The following is a 22,500-nucleotide window of genomic DNA, read 5'->3' as shown; positions in this document are numbered from 1 at the left end:
CATATGAAGGCTCATGATGCTGTTTAACCATTTTAGATCACATCTCCATTGTTATTGTTCCCCTATTTAACAATATATTCCAAATATATGTTTTTTCTTCCTAAAAAAACGAAATATAATGCATGCTTCCATCAGCTAGTACCAACCAATGTCTACCAATAATATCATGACATCCATCCATCCATCAATCAGAGATAGAAAAGGCGGTGAGATAATCTTTTCAAACATCCAATCAAATCCGTCCCGTTATGTCCCGCCTGTCTGTCCCGTTTCACTGGAAATGTGTCACCAAGACAGACTCTGGAAATGAGGCATCAGCTCCACTTAAAGAGGGTCTAGGACCCAGACAAAAACATGCTACATTCATGTTTATTCATTCACTCTTTCATTAAGTCACTTGGGAGCTTACAAGGCAGTCTACTTGTTTTTCATGCCCATCTTTGATTTTGCTATTAGGCTGCTTTAAAAAAAATGAATTAGAATATAAAGTAGAAACATTTTATTGAGAAGGATTGTGTTCTTGTGTGTACAGAGAGAAGAAGACAGATGAAATACAACTGTGGGCTATTTTTACTGGGTGCACCTTGTTTCCTGTGAGCTCCAGGATGCATGCATACATCCACACTCATACACACACATACACGATCCAGGTGGCTCCTGCTCTTTGAAATTATGTCTTCTTGATTACCGGTATATATATAGAGTCGCCATTTTGTTTTGCTCTGTGAACGCAGCTTTTGTTGTATTAAAACACACACTGAGATAAAACACAGTGATTGCACTTTGGCTCCATCCCTTTCAGCTCTCTGTCTCCTCTACACACACACACACACACACACACACACACACACACACACACACACACACACACACACACACACACACACACACACACACACACACACACACACACACACACACACACACACACTCCTCAGATGCAATGCTTTGATAATGGCAAACACACCTCCAGCCTCGTACTCCCGCTGGGGTCGGTCTCCCAATCACCTCCTTCGCATCCTTCTTACCCCCCCATCTCCTTCCTCCCCCACCTCTCTCCCTCCTACCCCTTGTGGGGCTGTTGCTAAGGAGCCATGGTGACCAGGGTGTTTTCTCATTGGACGAGGAGGAATGGAGCTGGAGAAGAGGAGGAAAGAGGAAGTTGAAAAAGAAGAAAGGATGAAGGGTGATGCAAGGGGAGGGTGGGAGCCCGAGGGGGAGCACAAAGTGATCCAGATGTGCTAATGAGGCGGCGTGTTGAGCCGACACCGCCACAGCAGGCGTTGGAGGAAAGATGGGAAGCAAGGATTGATGGATGGATGGAGTACGATGAGTGGAGTAGAGAGGACATGGACCAGGACTGATGGAAATCTAAAAGATTGATCAATGAAATATGTTAAAGAGTGAAGAGCTAGTGACTTTGGATGGAGACCAACAATTAAATATGATGAGATCAGGTTGGCAGAGAGGACAAAAGATGGACAGATGAGAATGAAGGAGGCTAAAGGAAGAGAGAGGGAGATGCAATTTAAAAAAAGATGGGGAGCGAGTGGAGGAGATAGAAAGAGGAGCAGACTGTACTCTTTCATTTATTCTGGCTCGCACAAAGGAACATTACCTCTGGACACACACACACACACACACACACACACACACACACACACACACACACACACACACACACACACACACATTCTTGTATTACTGTGCATATGAGGTTCTGCTATTTCCTGACCTTAAATTAAAACAAATTTGAATCTAGAGTTCACATTTGAAAGAAGCACACATCTGTTTCTGCATATTTATTCACTTTTCACTATTTTACACATTCATCTGCAAAAATTTGGAGCTCAGAGTCTTAATCATAGAAATAGAATAGCTGACACTGGACTGTCTTCAGTCATTTGACGAGTACAAAAGACAATTTATGATTATTGTTAGTTTTGATGGTGAAAACACACATCAGCGGGGCTGAAAAGTGATATCACGTCTCAGGAAGTCACCAGGAAGAGAATGGACGCAGCTCTGGCGGTAGATGTATGGCTAGTTAGCTAGATAGTTAGTTAGCTAGGTATCTAGTTAGCTAGCTGTCTCGTCCTTCTCCAGAGCAGTGGGGAGTAAGGTGGAGGGACTGTTGGGCTCAGCTCTGCTGCTGTTCACCGTGCCTGGTCTTCAAACGCAGCCTCCGAAGGTCGCACACTGCATTGAGACACAGCTAACGACAGAATCAAGCTGACCAAGCAGCCAGCTGCCCACTAGCTAGCTTGTACATCTTAAAGAAATCAATCTAAAAAAGTTGTCAGTCATCTGACAATATCGATGTTGTTTCCTATGTGTCATAAGAGTGTGTGGATGAAGCATTAGGTTGTTAAGTTTTTTCATTTAGTCTCTCTATGCTTCAAGTCCATTTAGTTTACATGGAAGTGTCCCGCTACAGCGGTGATGATGCCGGTACACATCAAAATGTCACTCTGAATGGGAATGTCCCTTCTACCTCTATGGTCTGGCTCTAACAGGCAGACCTGCTCTGTCACCGGAGCTACACACCTTATTTGCGTAAACAACATTCCAGGAGTATGTATATGTTTCCACTTACATGAGTCTGAAGCTATGAATTGGCAGATATACTGATAATGAAAATTATTGTTCGCAGATAGAATTTGCATGTAAGAAGTACAGTGATGATCATGTCTGTTTTAATTTTAGATCAATATTGTAGATTTCCAAAGGTGCTCAGTATTCAGAGCACTTCTGTTGTTTCCACAAAGCTCTCATCGTTGCAACGGCTGAGCCGGCAGCAAACAGCTAACGGTGCAAACAGCAGCAACTCGGACACGCTCACATGCACTAACGTGCACCAAAAGGCACCATGATGATGATGTCATTCATGGCGACATTTTATTTATGCTGACCTGCTCTATTAGCACGGACCAGTCCAGACTCATCATGATCTAAAAAAATGATTTGTCAGATGATATCAGTGTCAGTGGTTGGGCATGGACAATTTTGTCCTCTCTGTCTTTGAAAGGACATTCACTGCTCATCAAGAACACACACACACACACACACACACACACACACACACACACACACACACACACACACACACACACACACACACGGGTAGAGAGACTGCAGTGAGGATTCAGCCTTAATAAGCCATTTGCAGCAGAGCAGAGCTGCAGTAGTCCAGTCATAAGCCTCTGGCTGAGCCCTCAGAGCCAACCTAACATTTATTTAACCTCCAGCTGGCTGCAACCCTCTCATCTGCTACACTGCACGCTCACTGATGCATTGCCGCTGTCTGATGGCCCAGTTGTGTGGATTCAAAGCTAAAGACAATATAAAGGGCATCAGGAAGAAAACATGTCATTACTTTGACTGCATTTAACAGCATACTGTATAAACATTTGGTGGAATTGTGTATGCAGTCTTGGCAATTCTCAACGATATTGGAAGACCTTTTCCTGTGAACATATTTGAGTGGCTGCCAGCTCCCAGAGGGTGGGTGTGGTTTAGATTGGGAACATTGTGCCTGGAGGGATCACTAAATAGCCTCTTTGTATGTCATGAATACGTGATGTCGTGACAAAGGTGAGAGGGGACGTCTTTAGTGTGATTTGGATGTCGGCAGGAGGTCTTCAATATTTCAGATGACGTGTGGAGGAGGAGGGTTCTTTGTTGAGTTGTGCAGAGAAACACCAAAGAAGAAACATGTCCTGGTTATTTGAGTTGTTTATTGTGTTGTTGCTGTTTTTCTGACGTCAATTTACATTACTGTTAAGTATATATTTTTTTCTCTAAATCATGATTACAAACATGTGGCAGCATGTCCTTGATCAACTGTTTGTATTGGGGGTTATCAGGTGGCTCAGTGGACAAAGTCATATATTGGAGCAAAATTAAGCTGTATGGTGGAGATTTAAGAAATCCATAAAGCTAAAAAAGGATTTAAGAAAGAAAGATATTCGGTGAGCACTGTTGCCTCACAGCGAGAGCGGCCCGGGTTTGAATCTGTGTGGAGATTGCATGTTCTGGGGTGATCCCAGTTAAAGTCAGTGGAATGGGCAGGAAGTTGGTCAAAACAAAGATGCAATACAAATTGGTGATGTTAGATGAACCAAGTGAAAATGTTATCTTATTATATATATTATATTGCAGTTGAAAATAGTGAAGAATTGCAATATATTGCAGTATATGTTACAGCAAAACTCAGCCAAAATGTTTCAAACTGCAGCATAGCTACCTTTAGCACAGCAGCCGTAGCTAGTGTTAGCATGCCTGCAGCCAGTGTCTAAACAATCTTACTTTACCCCTAATAGAAAAAAAAGTGAAGCATTGCAAACTTCATCAGCATGTTTATGTCATTAATTAACTTGTTGAATACGTTGTTGTTGTTGTTGGAGATAACTGGGCTGTTTACTGTGATAACTGACTTAGTTGGATTAGCATTTTAACTAGCATTAGCAACACTCAGCTGGCTGTGCCTGAAACTCCTCACCAACATGATATTTATATTCTCCACAACACTGAGATGTATTAGTCTGTCCAACAATTCAGAATGTAACTCAGTCATCGTGAATTGCAGACTATTAAAGGGGAAATATCACAATGTGACATACAGCGGTGCTAACACAGTGGGGGGGATTAGCTCAGGAGGTAGAGCGTTCGGCTGGCAACCGCAAGATTGCCGGTTAGATCCCCGGCTCCTCCTAGCAGAGTGCCTGGTGTCCCTGAGCAAGACACCTTACCCTAATTGCGGGTAAGGTGTGTGAATGTGTGAGTGAATGGGTGAATGACAGTCATTCCTGTAAAGCGCTTTGGCCATTTACAGTGGTGCTGCTAACACCACAATAACAAAACAGGAAGGAAATCACGTGCTTCTTTCGCATCATCAACAACAGTGTTGCCCTGGTGACTGACAGACAGGCTGCAGGTTGTAGAGACGGTTTGGGTCAAGAGAGAAAGATGGATTTTATTTTGTATGGTCTTTAACAAGATGATCGTTGAGTTTGAGAAGTTTAAATTATCTGCAATTAAGCACATTTACCAACACGGTCCAGCCAGATAGTAAGTTTCACCAGTCTTGTTCCTTCCATTCTGTTTACATTTACATTTAGGTCACATGTTCCCCTCCTGTCTTCTTTCCACTTCAGATTTTCTTTTCTCTCCCTTTTTTCCATTCTTCTTATCTCTCTTTAACCCTGATCTATTTATGTCACAACCCTTTTACTCTCCACACTTCTCTTTCTCTTCTCCTCTGTGTTCACTTTTTCACATGAACATGAAAATACCCTCATGTTGTTTTGCCTGTTGATTCAGTGGTATTGGACTACAATATCACCAGTCAGTGCTATACGTTGTGCTTGCCTCTTCTCTCACACCACGAGATCTCCGTCTCTCTGTTTCTTATCTGATGTCTTTCACCTCTCTCCTCCCCCAGCCTCCCTCTCTGTCTGTCCCTCTGCCACGATCCTGTCTTTGTTGGTGTGATGGGTAGAAACTGACAAGCAGTAACAAAGTGATCGGGGGTCCCCCCACCTCTTGTATTTCCCGTTCAGTCAGTTTGAGCTGCAGACAATTTAGATGGCTTGAAGTGATGTTGTTATCTGCTCTGTTTGTTTGTCTTGTGTGTGAATACTGATACACCTACAGTGCTGCTATGGACATGGTCACCTAGTGAGCATCATGGGAAGTACATTTTGATGATTCAGTCTAGACTCATACAGAGGTGATGGCTGATATTGGTCTTTTCATTAAAAACTGGCATCTGATATGATGCATATGGTGCAGTTTGACAGATTTGATATTTATCATTTCAGCGATTATGTGTTCACGTGGAAAACTCCCATGATTCTCAGGTTCATGATGCATCCATTTTTGTCTATACAACCAGAAAGTTTACTTGAGCACTAAATAACTTATAGATCTAGACTCTTAATTTAGCTCTCATAGTGTATCAAATTGACACATTAAAGTTTAAAATGTGCAAAATTTAGGGTGTAAATTCCTGCATTTTTTCACAGCGCAATATATATTGCAGAATAAAATCATTGCAGTGTCAGTTTTGTTGTGTAATCGTGCAGCGTCACCTGACACCTCTGTGGGGTGCTTTGTAATCTGCATTTTCATGGAGGATATTTTGACTTAGCGAGATAAGCACAGTTGTACTGTAACAAGTAGATGGTGACCACAAAGCACCGACAGTGATCCAGTATGACCCGTACCAAAGGCCTGGAAGTGAAACACCTAAATGGAATGCAGCCATGATTGATGTTAGGAATTACACCTGTGTTTAACGTCTGCTGTGAGAAAGGTTGCTTGTGAACTTAACCTTCACTTTCGAGCTTCTAGCTGGAGTCTCCAGAGCCAGCAGAACAAACAACAATGTTAATGGTCTGTAGCTTCAGTCAGGAAGCTGCTGGTTCAGAGATAAGATTTCTGCATGCTCTGTGCTGAGCTAGAGGATTGACTGTGTTGTAAATATTTTGTTGACTTATCTGTACACCATGACAGCTATTGCTCTTCTGTCCATCCTGGTAGAGGATCCTCCGCAATCTCTCTGCTGAGGTTTCTTCCTTTGTTTTTCATTTGATGAAAGGGTCCATATGTTGTTTGGATTGTAAAGCCCTCTGAGGCAAATTTCTGATGTGAGATTTTAGTGCTGTATTAATAAAATTGGATGGTAAGCACTGCTAGTATTTCCTTATAAAATGAGTGATCTGTAACCAATTTGTGCCATGTGGATGCTATGCAGGGAATTTCAAGGATTCAAGCATACAGTCGCAGTCGTAGTGCTACAGCAGTAGACGGCGCATAGTAGTCTCCATTTCACATTTTCCCTTTTTCTATCCAGACAGATAAAAAATGCTGTTGGAAAATATTCTAAATATTTAGTCTTTTGTCATCAAGATATTTTAGATCAAAAGCACAGATATCATTGTCAGTCAACCGGTCCTCATGACCTTTTCCAGCTTGCCTCCACTGCTGTCTCTTTATCTTGCTTGACCCTCTGGGACATTGTTTTGATTCTTTATCACCCGTCTTTCTTTCTCATCCCTGTCCTGATCTCCTGCTCTTGTCTTTTCTGTCTAAACCAGTGGACCTGCATTTCATCCCACTCTGTCTCCTCTCCCACTCTCTCATTCCACTCGCTTTTCTTTCTCCCTGTCGATTAAAAGTAGGTCATTCTGCAGCATCGAGCCACAGCTCCTTCCATGCATGACATCCACATATACACATGTATTGCCTGGCAACCACGCACCCCCCCTCTTCATCCTCCATCCTCATTTCCTCCATCTTGCCAACCCTGGAGGTCGTGTTCAGTACAGAGGGCTGGGTTTGCAATGTGACACCGCTGTGTTTTGTCCCTGCTCTGCCTCCGTAGAGGTGCTGAGGGTTAATTGGGTTGTGTTTTGTTGAGGAAAGGAGGGCTCGTATCACACATACATACATATATGTCGAGAGATGTTCAAGGTTGTATCTGATGCAAACCTTCTTAATGGATATAAAGCATGCGTCGTGGAGGTGAAAAGTTTCAACGGTTTGATTCAATGTAATTGAATTGTATCGATTTGTGTCAAATTACAACATATTTAATATTGTCAGGCCAATAAATTCCTTTAGTTCGACTTATATTTGTTCTGCTGACAGAACCCAGCTAAAATACGTCTAAGTTATATCATGACAAACTGTAATTGAGGGGCGTCACATTGGCTCCCTCCACAAAAAGCCAAAGGGATTTTAGATTAACTCAGAAAATAATCTCTGTGGCAAACAAACATTATGTTTTTGGTCAGCAAGATAATCTTAACAAAAGAACAACACTTCAGGATTTATGTGTGTAAAATTACAATTAGGCTTTAGTCAAATTACATCACGGTCACATGACTTCACGCCACCAGCATGAAGCTTAAGGATGATGTTTGTAGTCACATTTGACCATTTGTTTACATTTTTTTTTTTTAAAGAAACACTTCTCTTCAGATTGTGTTAAACACAGACCAAATTCAGACATTTAAACCAAAAACACATTGACTTCAACATGAGGGGACAGGAAGTGCAGAAATGCTGACTCATTTCTGGTTTTAAGGACTCATTGTTGTGACCAAATTTAGAAACAAATTCAGTTCTGTGAAGCCCAAGCTGAAGTGTCTTAAACTTGCATTCACTCTACTGGCCATCAGGGGGCGACTCATCTGGTTGCTAAAAGAAGTCAGATTATATAGAAGTCTATGAGAAAATGAGCCTACTTCTCACTTAATTTATTATCTCATTAAACATAGTAAACATGCGTTTATGGTCTCAATCTCTAGTTTCAAGTATTCTTCAATCCAGCATGATGTTCATTTAGTACATGATGGTCCATTTAGAGTCCAGCAGACCAGAAAGCAGGGGATGGACACTTGCTGAAAAGTTGACCTAGAATTATGAAGCTAACTTTGTTAACAGCTTCACTCCAGAATCCAGATCCAGTAAGGTTGCTGCTTTGCTTCTTGCGTTCATCAGATCCACCCGTCGCTCATCCACAGTCTAAATATGGTCACTTCCTTCACTGGTTGCAAACATTTGTAGATGGCTATGGCCAAAATCCAAGATGGTGACAGCCAAAATCCAAACTTGAGGCTTCTAAACCGTAGTTCACAAACTAATGGATAAAGTCACCATGACTACATCCACTTCTTATATACAGTCTATGGTCGTTACACACAAACATAGCCATGTCAACCCCTTAATAGATCATCCATACTGAGGTATGATGTCATTGTTATTCAGACAGTTCCCTCACAACCTATTTAGCATGTGACCCGTGACCTTCCAGTGTGTGCATGAGCCATTTATTGTCATGGCCTCTGGTTGTGTGTGTGTGTATGTGTGAGAGAGAGAGAGAGAGAGAGAGAGAGAGAGAGAGCGAGAGAGAGAGAGAGAGAGAGAGAGAGGCACAGTAATGGAGTGGGTTCAAAGGCCATAGCTGGAGGCTGAATATGTGGCTGAGGATGTATCGTGTAGGAGGTAATATGCATGTACGGAGGTGTACACACACACACACACACACACACACACACCTCTGGGACAGTCATTAGTGCATTGGTGAGTGCTAGACCCGTTATAGATCAGGGAATTGCAGGTGATAGACTGGACATCAAAGTGCCCAAACACACACACACACACACACACACACACACACACACACACACACACACACACACACTCCCGTGAGGCTGTTGAAAGTAGCTCAGAGAGAGATACATTGGTGTGGGTTTGATCGAGGGCATCAACAGCATCAGTCGTTCCTTTATTCACTTCACACACTGAATGCAGTCTTTACTATTTTGTTTACTATCCTCTATATAGTCCTCTACATAGTCACCTACATAGTCCTCTTTATAGGGCTCTACATAGTCCTCTATATATTCCCCTACATAGACCTCTATATAGTCCCCTACATAGTCCTCTATATATTCCCCTACATAGTCCTCTACATAGTCCTCTATATAGTCCCCTACATAGTCCTCTATATAGTCCTTTACATAGTCCTCTATATAGTCCTCTACATAGTCACCTACATAGTCCTCTTTATAGGGCTCTACATAGTCCTCTATATATTCCCCTACATAGTCCTATAGTCCCCTACATAGTCCTCTATATATTCCCCTACATAGTCCTCTATATAGTCCTCTACATAGTCCTCTATATATTCCCCTACATAGACCTCTATATAGTCCCCTACATAGTCCTCTATATATTCCCCTACATAGTCCTCTACATAGTCCTCTATATAGTCCTTTACATAGTCCTCTATATAGTCCTCTACATAGTCACCTACATAGTCCTCTTTATAGGGCTCTACATAGTCCTCTATATATTCCCCTACATAGTCCTCTATATAGTCCCCTACATAGTCCTCTATATATTCCCCTACATAGTCCTCTATATAGTCCTATACATAGTCCTCTATATATTCCCCTACATAGTCCTCTATATAGGCCTCTATATAGTCCCCTACATAGTCCTCTATATATTCCCCTACATAGTCCTCTATATAGTCCTCTACATAGTCCTCTATATGTTCCCCTACATAGTCCTCTATATAGTCCTCTTTATAGGGCTCTACATAGTCCTCTATATATTCCCCTACATTGACCTCTATATAGTCCCCTACATAGTCCTCTATATATTCCCCTACATAGTCCCCTACATAGTCCTCTATATATTCCCCTACATAGTCCCCTACATAGTCCTCTATATATTCCTCTACATAGTCCTCTATATAGTCCCCTACATAGTCCTCTACATAGTCCCCTACATAGTCCTCTATATATTCCCCTACATAGTCCTCTATATAGTCCCCTACATAGTCCTCTATATATTCCCCTACATAGTCCTCTACATAGTCCTCTATATAGTCCTTTACATAGTCCTCTATATAGTCCTCTACATAGTCACCTACATAGTCCTCTTTATAGGGCTCTACATACATAGTCCTCTATATAGTCCCCTACATAGTTCTCTATATATTCCCCTACATAGTCCTCTATATAGTCCTCTACATAGTCCTCTATATATTCCCCTACATAGTCCTCTATATAGTCCTTTACATAGTCCTCTATATAGTCCTCTACATAGTCACCTACATAGTCCTCTTTATAGGGCTCTACATAGTCCTCTATATATTCCCCTACATAGTCCTCTATATAGTCCCCTACATAGTCCTCTATATATTCCCCTACATAGTCCTCTATATAGTCCCCTACATAGTCCTCTATATATTCCCCTACATAGTCCTCTATATAGTCCTTTACATAGTCCTCTATATAGTCCTCTACATAGTCCTCTATATATTCCCCTACATAGTCCTCTATATAGTCCTCTACATAGTCCTCTATATATTCCCCTACATAGTCCTCTACATAGTCCTCTATATAGTCCCCTACATAGTCCTCTACATAGTCCCCTACATAGTCCTCTATATATTCCCCTACATAGTCCTCTATATAGTCCCCTACATAGTCCTCTATATATTACCCTACATAGTCCTCTATATAGTCCTCTACATAGTCCTCTATATATTCCCCTACATAGTCCTCTATATATTCCCCTACATAGTCCTCTATATAGTCATCTACATAGTCCTCTATATAGTCCCCTACATAGTCCTCTACATAGTCCCCTACATAGTCCTCTATATATTCCCCTACATAGTCCTCTATATAGTCCTCTATATATTCCCCTACATAGTCCTCTATATATTCCCCTACATAGTGCTCTATATATTCCCCTACATAGTCCTCTATATAGTCCTCTACATAGTCCTCTATATATTCCCCTACATAGTCCCCTACATAGTCCTCTATATAGTCCTCTACATAGTCCTCTATATATTCCCCTACATAGTCCTCTATATAGTCCCCTACATAGTCCTCTATATATTCCCCTACATAGTCCTCTAAATAGTCCTCTATATAATCCCCTACATAGTCCTCTATATAGTCCCCTACATAGTCCTCTACATAGTCCTCTATATAGTCCCCTACATAGTCCTCTACATAGTCCTCTACATAGTCACCTACATAGTCCTCTTTATAGGGCTCTATATAGTCCCCTACATAGTCCTCTACATAGTCCTCTATATAGTCCCCTACATAGTCCCCTACATAGTCCTCTACATAGTCCTCTACATAGTCACCTACATAGTCCTCTTTATAGGGCTCTACATAGTCCTCTATATAGTCCTCTACATAGTCACCTACATAGTCCTCTTTACCACCACTAATGACACTAATCCTAGGTCACCTCATAGTCAACCCTGTCATGTTTATGATATTGTGCTGCTGCAGTGCTCTGGTTGGTTCAGGTTCAAACAGAAGGTTGCTGGAGTAAAGTTGAGTCAGGTTCAGAACTTCAGCCAGCTAAGACAATGCTGCTCCAAAACAAGGTGACAAGGAGCGGCTCTGTTGTGTATGTCAGTAGTACCACACAGTAGTATTACACAGTAGTATTACACAGTAGTATTACACAGTAGTATCACACAGTAGTATTACATAGCGCTGAAGCTTCACTCACATACACAGCTCCTCAAGTAGGGCATACTACTACTGTGCCCTTTGGCAATGCACTTAACCCAGTTAAACATTCCCTCCCCAGATGTTCAATATGTGCCATACTGTAGTCTGAGGAGGGTGGATCGCTTAAACATATTGAACACTTTAGTCATCAGATATGGGTAAAGATGATGTAACAGCTTATAAATATTGATATTTTAATTGTTTAGCCAATCTAAATATAGTTTGAATAACATATCTGAGAACAATGATGGATGCAGTCATAACATAAATTATTAAATTGCGAAAAGCTTTAACCATGTATGCATCAAAGCAGTGACATATTTATATTTATTGTGTTAGGTTATTATGATATATTACAAATAAATACAAACCCTAGAAGTGGTAGGCCACGTAAAATGACACATTGTGCCACGTGTAAAGTTTGGTGGAGGGAGATTATGGTGTGGGGTTGTTTTTCAGGAGCTGGGCTTGGCCCCTTAGTTCCAGTGAAAGGAACTCTGAAAGCTTCAGCATACCAAGAGATGTTGGACAATTCCATGCTCCCAACTTTGTGGAACAGTTTGGGGATGACCCTTCCTGTTCCAACATGACTGTGCACCAGTGCACAAAGCAAGGTCCATAAAGACATGGAGGAGAGAGTTTGGTGTGGATGAACTTGACTGGCCTGCACAGAGTCCTGACCTCAACCCGATAGAACACCTTTGGGATGAATTAGAGTGGAGACTGAGAGCCAGGCCTTCCCGTCCAACATCAGTGTGTGACCTCGGCCTATCACAAATTAGTTTCACATGAGTTCACAGTCAAACACAGGACTTTCACCAGGAGAATGCCGTTAGTATCCTGTAAGAACCAAGTCCTATTGTCTTGTTTTGGTTTTGTTTCAATTTCATAGTTTTAATCCAAACCATGATGTTTCACTAAACTTAACCAAATAGTTTTGTTGCCGATCTAACTATATAGATTTATAGTATGTTTGTTTTGTTGTATTTCAAACTGTTTAACACTGTTAAACACACACTGTTTAACTAATAAAATAATGTTTCCCTGTTAACTAATAGAGTGCAGTTTGGTTTAATGGGACCGTCCTTTTGTAGGAAACAGCGTTAGCTTACCAGACCTCTGCTACAAGCTTGAGGCTACGTTAGCCGCTACGAGAATCACACACGTGAACCTCCGACTGAACTGTCAGTGGTTGTGTGGGTGTAGCTTGCACAGTAGCGTATGTTTGCCTTGTATTGACTGCAGCGCTAACTGTATGGCAGATACAGAGTTGTATTCCCAGCGAGTCTTTCCCACAGAGCTCCAGGCAGACTGTTGGTTTGTGTGTGAGTGTTAGCAGCAGCAGCACAGACGAGAAGGACAAAAAGAAAGAGGGAAAGAGCATCATGTGATCCTGAGGGCAGCGGCTAGCGTAGAGACGAACTCCTTGAAAGCTCAAACACATAGTTGAAGAAGCAGCGCTGCTGCAGACAGTCCTGAGGCATGTGTGTATCTGTGTGTATGTGTGTGTGTGTGTGTGTGTGTGTGTGTGTGTGTGTGTGTGTGCTTCACTGTTGCTTCTCCTTCCACTCAGCCTTCCAGTGTATAATGAGCAGTCAGTACATCTGAGTGGAGTCTTCTCTTGTCTTATTGCAGACTGTCTCTGAGCACACCAAACATTCAGTATTACTGCTCCATTCCCATCATCACCAGAGGCCCTACCATACGACATGATCACCATACTTAACTCACCATACAATCTTATTGCGACCTTAAGGAGTTTGCCATATGCCGAGTATTGTGAAAACATTTACTGCAATTTATTACCAAACATATCGTGACACTGTGGATTATTTTCATTCGGATACTGCTTGTACTGCTCCCACATCTGTTGAACTCTGCATTGTGTTTGATAAAGGAACTGCACGCTTTCAGTTGTTTGCTCAAGAGGATTAGAGAGGTTGTTATATTGTTTAATCGTGGTCTTTGTGTCTCCTCAGGTCTGTTAAGTGGTCACGACAGAGTGTGGACAGACGATAGACAAGTGTCCACATCAGTGAAGGTAAGTCAGGGTTTCTGTGACTGTTCGACACGAGTATTCACTAGAATTGACTGTGTAGATGAGAGTCCTACCTCTGGATCTATGAACTTTGTCAATCTAAGTACATTCAGGATACTCAAGTATTGTACTTAAGTACAATTTTGAGGTACTTGTACTTTACTTTATACTTATATAAATTATATTGTATTTTTAGTTTCACTACTTTTATTTGACAATTTTAGTTACTAGTCAGGCTACTTTCAGATTAAAAAAGAAAAGTACTTAAAATGAGTTCTACCCTAAACCACACACGTGTAAAAGCATGGCTGTATCATGTGTGACCTCAGGTCACACATGATACAGATAATTTCACTGGGCAGGTCACTGACCAGTGAAATTAAAAATAGGCCAACTGGAAACCATCCAATCAGAAAACCAGGTGACGTATCCAGATGGTGAATATTAAACTGAACCTCACTTGGAGTTGTTGACATGTCTTTGCCTTCAACATGAGCTCTGACTCTGCAACATGCTGCTGTGATTGATCACTGAACAGTTTGGACATCTTCATGGACTCATCTTTGGTGATTAGAAGCATTATTGTGTGTCTGTGATTTCACTGGCGTTGCTTGTGTGTGTGGTTTACTTTCACCACTGTGCTCGTACACAGTATTTATTTAGACGTGTGCAGCAGCCACGAGAGTGCTGTGGTGCTGAGGGTAATTGTGTGTGATGGGTGGAGGGGTATTTTTGGGGTGTGCGGAACAGAAATGGTGATGGGGCATATATGGAGGTCAGAGAAATGGTTGAGGGGGCAGATAATGTGTTAATGCCTCCGGCTTTCTCTCAGAGAGATGAAACAAGGGGAGAAATCTGGAGGATTTGCTTTTAGAACAAGCTTTTACAGTTAGAGGGAAAGAAAATCCAGCCAGACTTCCTATTCTGCCGACCTTTTCATCATGCTAACTTTGAGTAGCATAGATCTGTATGACCTACATTCACTGCATATAATATATGCAGCAGTGAATGTATAATGTATAAGAAGGAGGATGAAATGTAATGGAAGTTAACAAATGGAGAAATGTGTTGTTAATTATGCAGACCTCCACCAACTCATAACTTCTGTACAAAGTTGCAGCTGAGTTTATTATGTTCATATTTATCTTCCAGGGATTACTTTCTCATGAAACCCACGAACATTCACATCAAGTCATAACAGATGTGGATGAATGTTGGCAAATATAGGCAAGTATTTAGCTGCTCGATCCAAAGGAAAACTCCCATGATTCTCATGTTCATGACTAATCCAGTATGAGTCTAGGTTGGACCGCCAGGAAAATATTGCGATGTCAGTTTTCCGCCATCTAGCGATGCCTCCATTACTGACCCGGTGTCACCGACAGGAACACTCACAGTGTTTACTGGTGACTTTCAGCTGTGTGCGTCTGTGGTTGCTCCTAGTAACATGTGGTTGGCACAGATCAGGGATCAGAACCTTTTTGCTATGAAGTGCCATTTTCAATGAGTCATTGCAGGGTAAACAGGTGTAATTAATATGATTAAATATGGCCCTGTTCCATTAAGGTAGGCCAGGTTACTGATTGTGTATGCTGACTCACTGGAATGGACGAGACACACTAAATACAAGGGGACCATAATTCATTTCATCAATAGCACCTGTCTTGACATGTCAAAATGGCCTTAAGTGCTCTTATCCAATCAATTATTATTAAAATAATTGATTGATTCTAAACCCACCTTTGGGTTGGTTGGTAATGAATTGACTGCTCTGTTTTCCCAGCATGACGTGCCGAAGGCAGAGTAGAAAACTGCGTTTAAGACGGATAAAGCATAGCTTGAGCGAATATGAAGCAGAACAAGGATGAGGTTGTGCACACACAGCCATTCATGCACACACAATGATGCAGAGCTGCTCTTCACATGCACTCTCCATGTACCATTACACGCAGTCATTATATGGGAAAATTAAATGCACACTCAAAATCTACACAGACACATTGTCAGTAAATGTCCTCAGTCTGTCCCCCACACTGTGCCAGAAGAGCAGCATTAGCACTCAGAGTCATCATCGCGGTCCTTGTAACAATGGTATCGTGGCAGTTGGAACAAAGACTGAATGAGTGTTTGTGTGTGCTAGGTTCTGGATGGGCTGAACATGAATGCTTTCTCTGCACGGACAGAGCGGAAGCACAACAATGAAGCGAATGTGCGGTTGCACACGGCTAAAAGAAAAGATGCAAAGACGGTCCAAAATAAGACAATACTACCGTAGATTTTGTACAGAGTTTTGTAAGAAATTCTACATTTTCAGTATGTGGTAAGTACACAAGTTTCAGAAGACAAACGAGGACCCAGCAGAAATGAGGGATGGAGGTTGAATTGAACTAAAAAAAAAAAGAGTGTTAATGACAAAAGCTGGTTCCAAGAACAAAACTGACGGAAGAAATCCAACCTGGAACAAATATAGACACAAGAAAACCAAGACAGGAACATGGACACTGGACTAAGACAGGTGACCTGACACCGACACAGGAAGAGACACGGTGCTTTCTCTTTTCCTCTGCGAACTGACTTGGACCTCGGATATGACGTCACTCCCATACTTCAAGCGTTCTGGTATGAGTTGGAGAAAAACACCTTATCAAAACGAAGCCATTTGAACTTCTACAATTTCACTTTATTTCATGTTTTAGTTTATCTCCTGTTAGCAATGCTAGCCACGTTTAGCAACACCCGTTTGAAACAAGTCTTCATTTCAATTCTGCACTCACAACAAGAGTGATCCCCGTACCCAAAGGCAGCGATAGGGAAGCAGTAAGGTATTGCAGTATACGAGTGATTGGAGTCGTCATTTAAATGACCAAAGATTCCGTATTGGAACTCTTGCTAGTAAAGCGGGCATGTTGCTAGGCAACGTCCTGTCTTTTCGTTGGAACTCCAACAGACACAGGTGGGCAGACATGAGGGCAGGCTGGAAACTGATTGGTGGAAACAAAGGGACACACACAACACAGGTGATACTCAGGGAAACAGAGGGGAAACCACAAAGACAGGAAGTCAACACAGGCAGGGAACTTAAAAAATAAAAAAACAGGACATTATTGAAACAAAAAACACAAGATAGTGAAAATACTGTAGTGTCTGTAATATTATGATATATATTATATATAATATCTCATAAAAGAGCAGCAAATCTGTAAAAGACGTTGTTATAAATGGTCTGAAATGAAAACATTAAAACGTTTAGCAGCTGATGTGTTTGAGATAATTCTCATCATTTAATGGATAGGAATCAATCCCACTTTTTTAAACTTTTAAATGTGAGGGCTATGATAAGAATGTGAGTGTTAAGATGAGTTGATTCATTCTACACATGGCTGTAATTTACTGTCTCCTCTCATGTGAAATAATGGGAGAAATCATCTCACATTTGTGGTTTTCTCATTCAGCAGACGAATGCAGCTTGTGGAAGTAGGTTAACATTTTTATCGTTCTGCATTAGGATTTTGTATTTGAGCGTGCTTCTGGCAAAACTAATGGAAGGTCACTAAGCAGTGCTCGCTGATACACACTAAACTGTACACAGAGTACAAATGAACGTGTTATATTTAGAAATAGCCTTCAACAGGCCAATCTGTTTCTGTTAGAGCCTGTAGCACAAGACGCAGACGGGAGAGGCCAGACGGAAGTTCACCCGTTTGTCTGAGGGCTTCTATGATGCACTCACTGATGTGATGTTGGGAGAAGTACGCGGTGTGTGTTTGTGTGTGTGGTGATGAGTGTGTGCCTGAGGCTGTGGACCTCAGGTTTTACTAAGGTAACTCTGACCTGGTTGTGTTTGGCTAATCTTTTAGGTCACCTTGTGTGTGTGTGTGTGCCCCAGGGTCAAATAAATCACGTCACCTAAGACTGTGAAACAAGCTACAATGGTCGACGTTCGGAGCAATGGATGTGATATATAGAGGTCCAAAACCAGTCTGTAGTTTGTGGAAAAAGTCCTGGGATTAAAATCCACAGAATTTGATTGTTGCACAACTTTCAAACTAATGTATTTCAGTCAGGACGACGTTATCCTACAAAACGATCATTCCGTTTAGTCAAGAAAATGAATGTTGGAAAAAAACTTACGGTTGGATTTGGGCAAGAAAACAGACTGGTAGTTGGAAGTCCTGTGTTGTTGGACCCATCCATCCTGAACCTAAGCATTAAGTAAAGTAAACCTAAAAACCAAGTAAAACTAACATTAATAGTTTATTTTGAAAAGACACGTAATGTGCATGTAATGAGAGCAGACTGACCCGGTTTCTCTCGGGGTAGGAATCACCAGAGGACACATTACGCCTTACTAAGGGAAAACATATTCTGTGAACATATGTATGATCTCATTGGATTTATTACAAATTGTTGAACACAATTTATTCCTTTATTTCAAATGCAGATTACACAGTTTGTCAACATCTTTTATTTAATAAGATAAAGTTTTCACTCTATTCATCTCAATTCAATCATTTTTATTGGAGAACATTTTTTTGTCATTCAAACAGTCGGACTGACTAACACTCCATCTTTGTTTTGACCAACTTCCGGTCAAAGCCTTGAATCATTGATAGGATAGCGTGAGAGTGAAAGGGGGGTGATGCACAGGAAAGGGCGGCCGGTCGGACTTGAACCCGGGCCCGTGCAGCGAGGACTCAGCCTCGGTACATGGGGAACCAAATGCACCTGCACCTGTTCCTCTTCACTGACACAAGTCAGGGCAAAATCCCGTCCTGCTGACTCTGCCCTCACACTGAGCCCCTGAACCATTGCCAGGTTCAAGTGTTAAATCCAAATCTTCACTGGCCTCATGATTACATCTGATTGCTATTCTAGATACATCCTCAGTTTTCCATATTCCTGCAAATATCACCGCTTCTTCCATCCCTTTTTATTTAAAAAAGTGCTTTAAAAAAATCTCTTGAGCTTTGAAAACATAGTTTTAATTCATGTGGTACAGTGGTTGTGATCAGAATGTCAAAGCTCCATGTGAGGTAATGTGTAGTATGTGACGTTCGCCTGTTGTGCAGCTCAGCCTCAGTGTATCACAGTATGCTATCATTTATAATGCACTGCAGTGTGTAGAGGGAAGAAACACTGACCTATTTCAGAGCTTTCACTGCCATTCTCTCTCTTTATCTCTCTTTCTTTCCTCCTTATCTTTATCTCTCTCTCTCTCTGACTTTCCTACCAGGACTTGATCTTCAATTCGAATCCCATTTGTCTCAAGGCTCATATCGGATTGTGTACTCTTTTCCTAAACACTTCCTCCTCGGCTGTGTGTTGAAAAGAGTTCAGTGATTAACAGAGATGGTCAGGTTTCACAACAGCTGGGCTACACTCATATGTGTGTGTCGGGTGTGTCTTCATCCATGTGTGACCACACTGTACCTCCCATCTGCATGCATGTTGTGTGTGTGTGATTGGAGCCTTGTGCCAGCTTTCTATATCAGCTCCCCAGGGCCAGATTAGCTATTTAGTTGGATAGTGTTGGACTGACATACCCCCAGATGGTTTATTCATAATGTTTGTGTGTGTGTGTGTGTGTGTGTGTGTGTGTGTGTGTGTGTGTGTGTGTGTGTTTGTGTCTGTGTGTGTGTGTGTGTGTGTGTGTGTGTGTGTAGGTGTTTGCAGGTTCCGGGTGTAATCTGACTACTGCCCTCAGGCCAAAAAGCTGTCGTGTCCCCTCTGTTGGAGCTCACTCTGTTGTTTCACAGCTCATACAGGCTGGTCTCCTAAAAAATCCGTACCCACACAACCAAAATACATTGTGAATTATGGGAAACATATTTTGCTCTTGACGTATCATATTAGTTTGAAACAAATCCAGAGAAGTCCACGTAGGGATGAGGTCTGTGTGGTGGACAGGTGATGTTAGTGTCCCCCGAGAACCAAGTAGTCTGGTTGTGTTTTGTTTTTATTTTGTTGGAATTGAATAGTAATTTTAACCCACACCATGATTTTTTTACTGAAGTGTTGTTTTGTAGCATTTTTTTGTTCTTGTTTTGTTTATTAACCTCCTTGCGGTTGGCTCGTATTAGGATTCTACTCACAATATGCATGAATGTTCTGTATGATCATCAAGAAATCCCACAGTGCTAACATGCTTCATGTTTATCACTGTGGTTGACCCTTAGTAAATTATAATTGAGTTTTAGGTTTGGTATCTTTCTTTTTATCTTTCTAAGTTAGCTTTTGTAACTTCAGCGTAGAAGGCTAACGTTCAGTACAAGAGCAGAGAAACCTCCTAGCACCTAGTAAAGCTGCAGCAGCCAACACACATTAAATGAGTCAAAGATGCATTTAATTGCTCATGAATTCATTTGTAAAAGGAAGAACGTCTTCATTCCAGATGACAATAGTTGTGTCCCCATGAGCTTCCATCTTCAGAGGCTGAGACAAGGCTGTCCCATTTCAAAGACTCCTTTAAATGCATCCTGCCTTCTTTTCCTGATTAAGAGGATCCAACTGATCCTTTACGGCCCAAATGATCCCAAGATTCATTGCGCTCCAATAACGATTTGATTTTGATATAACTGGCTTCTCCGAGCAGAACAGCAGCCTGAAATATATCATGTAGCGGAGGTGAAGGATATCCTCCTTCATTATGTCAAATACAAATGATAAAATATGCTCTCTGGCTCCATTTAAATCATATAATGTTAGTTACCTCATCTATGATCTTTCATTGTCAACCGCACTAGGTTGCTAGGTGACGGGAGCAGCAAAGGGTGGGGCTGTGAACAGCTGGTGACGCAAACAGGAAATCAACTTTGGAGACTGCTCTGTGGAGCCTCCGTGTCTTCAAAGCGGTCTACGTTCTCTAAAGGAACGGCGACTGAATTGAGACACAACATTAGTCTTGTTCTAATTCATAATAGGTTAATATTATTATGGTTATTAATTATTGTGGTCATTGTTGGTATATTTAATATTTTAAATGAGCCTGCGAAGGATATGACTTTGTTTTAACAGCAACAGTTGACTCAATAACAGTTCTCCTGTAATATTATAGGCGTTTCCTGGAGATGTGAAATGGCAACCTTATGGTAAACAACCTCCCCCACACTCCCACCTCATTTTAATTTAAATTCGCCCTGTTGTCATAGCGCTGAGCTCCGGTGTGATGAGAAGCAAAGTGAAGGATTGATCCTGGTGGGAGCTGGCAGCATGTGGGACAGGGATTAACAGTGGGCAGGTGGTCCTGCTCTGGTTGCCAGTACACAGACCTGGCTGTCATGTCGAGGTGGTGGGGAGTAAATTAGAAACCTTTGGCTGCCGAGTGATGTGCCAGGAAGAAGAGGTTAGACCACTGAGTGTAGAAAAACAAGGACGCATAGTAACTGCTGCCAAAGCTTCTTTTCTGAAAGTCCTAATTGGGCAAAAGGCAGGGAAGATTTTTCTGAATTTATTTAGAAAAAACAGGCAGGTGTGTTTGACAGGCTGTCACTCCAACAAACACATCTTTAACTCTAAATCACACTACAAGAAGCTTTTGAAACCCCCAACTAAAGAAAAAATATCACCAGGTAGAATATTTCCTCTTATTCCGAATTGAGAGGCTAAGTCCCTTCCAGTGTCCCCGATGGGACCTTATTTAAGAAACGATGTACAGTAGTCAACAACGAGAGACAATTCATTTTTTTTATCCTGTTTGAATTGTGTCATAAATTACACATATGTTTTTCAATTTAAAAAGTAATTTTGAGGTTTGTTGCAGGTTTGTTGTCATGTCATTTAGTTTTGTGTGACTGTAAGTTCTTACTGTAAGACCTAACCTCAGTGAGTCCACTTCTTGCCATAAGTGAGTTTACTGTATACAGAAGTGGCCCACAGCAACGGTCCAAACCTCCGGTCCTGAAAAATCAAGCCAATGCTGAAGTGCCTTAAACTTGCATTATCTCTGCTGGCCATCAGGGGGTGACACTGTAAAGTTGACCTTGTATTATGAAGCTAACTTTGTTAGCAGCTTCACACCAGAATCCAGATGGATCCAGATCCAGTAAGGCTGCCGCTCTGCTGCTTGTGTTCATCAGATCCACCCGTCACTCCTTCACAATCCAAATACGGTCACTTCCTTCACCGGATGCTAAAAAATTCAATATGGCCGAACTAAGGCTTCAAAACGATGGGAGACGTCACCATGACTACGTCCACTTCTGTTATACACGATACAGCCTATGCAGTGGTCCCAATGGCAACAGTAGATATAAAAAATGGCTGCCACTCTGACCATCCTGCTACATTGATTTGAATGGGAATGTCCCTTCTACTCCTATTTTAGTTGTATGGCTGTTTCACAGTCCTATAAAGTCTGTAAACACCAGAAACCAGGCTGCATGTATCTGTGTGACTGGA

The 22,500-nt window shown here is 41.6% G+C and overlaps 1 protein-coding gene across 6 annotated transcripts in view; it reads left to right on the top strand.

Annotated features, from left to right (window-relative positions):
• The window catches only part of nfasca (neurofascin homolog (chicken) a), a 155,486-nt gene that overhangs the window by 67,509 nt on the left and 65,477 nt on the right, over window positions 1-22,500 (top strand). For all 6 annotated transcript variants that reach the window (XM_084025408.1, XM_084025413.1, XM_084025409.1 and 3 more), the window contains one exon: window positions 14,045-14,106. The gene's annotated coding sequence lies outside the window, so the exon portion shown is untranslated. The remainder of the gene's footprint in view (window positions 1-14,044; window positions 14,107-22,500) is intronic.

The sequence above is a fragment of the Eutrigla gurnardus genome (assembly GCF_963514095.1).
Source record: "Eutrigla gurnardus genome assembly, chromosome: 2".
Lineage (NCBI taxonomy): Eukaryota > Metazoa > Chordata > Actinopteri > Perciformes > Triglidae > Eutrigla > Eutrigla gurnardus.
Note: the sequence above shows the minus strand (reverse complement) of the source record. Positions and strands in the feature narration are given on the sequence as shown.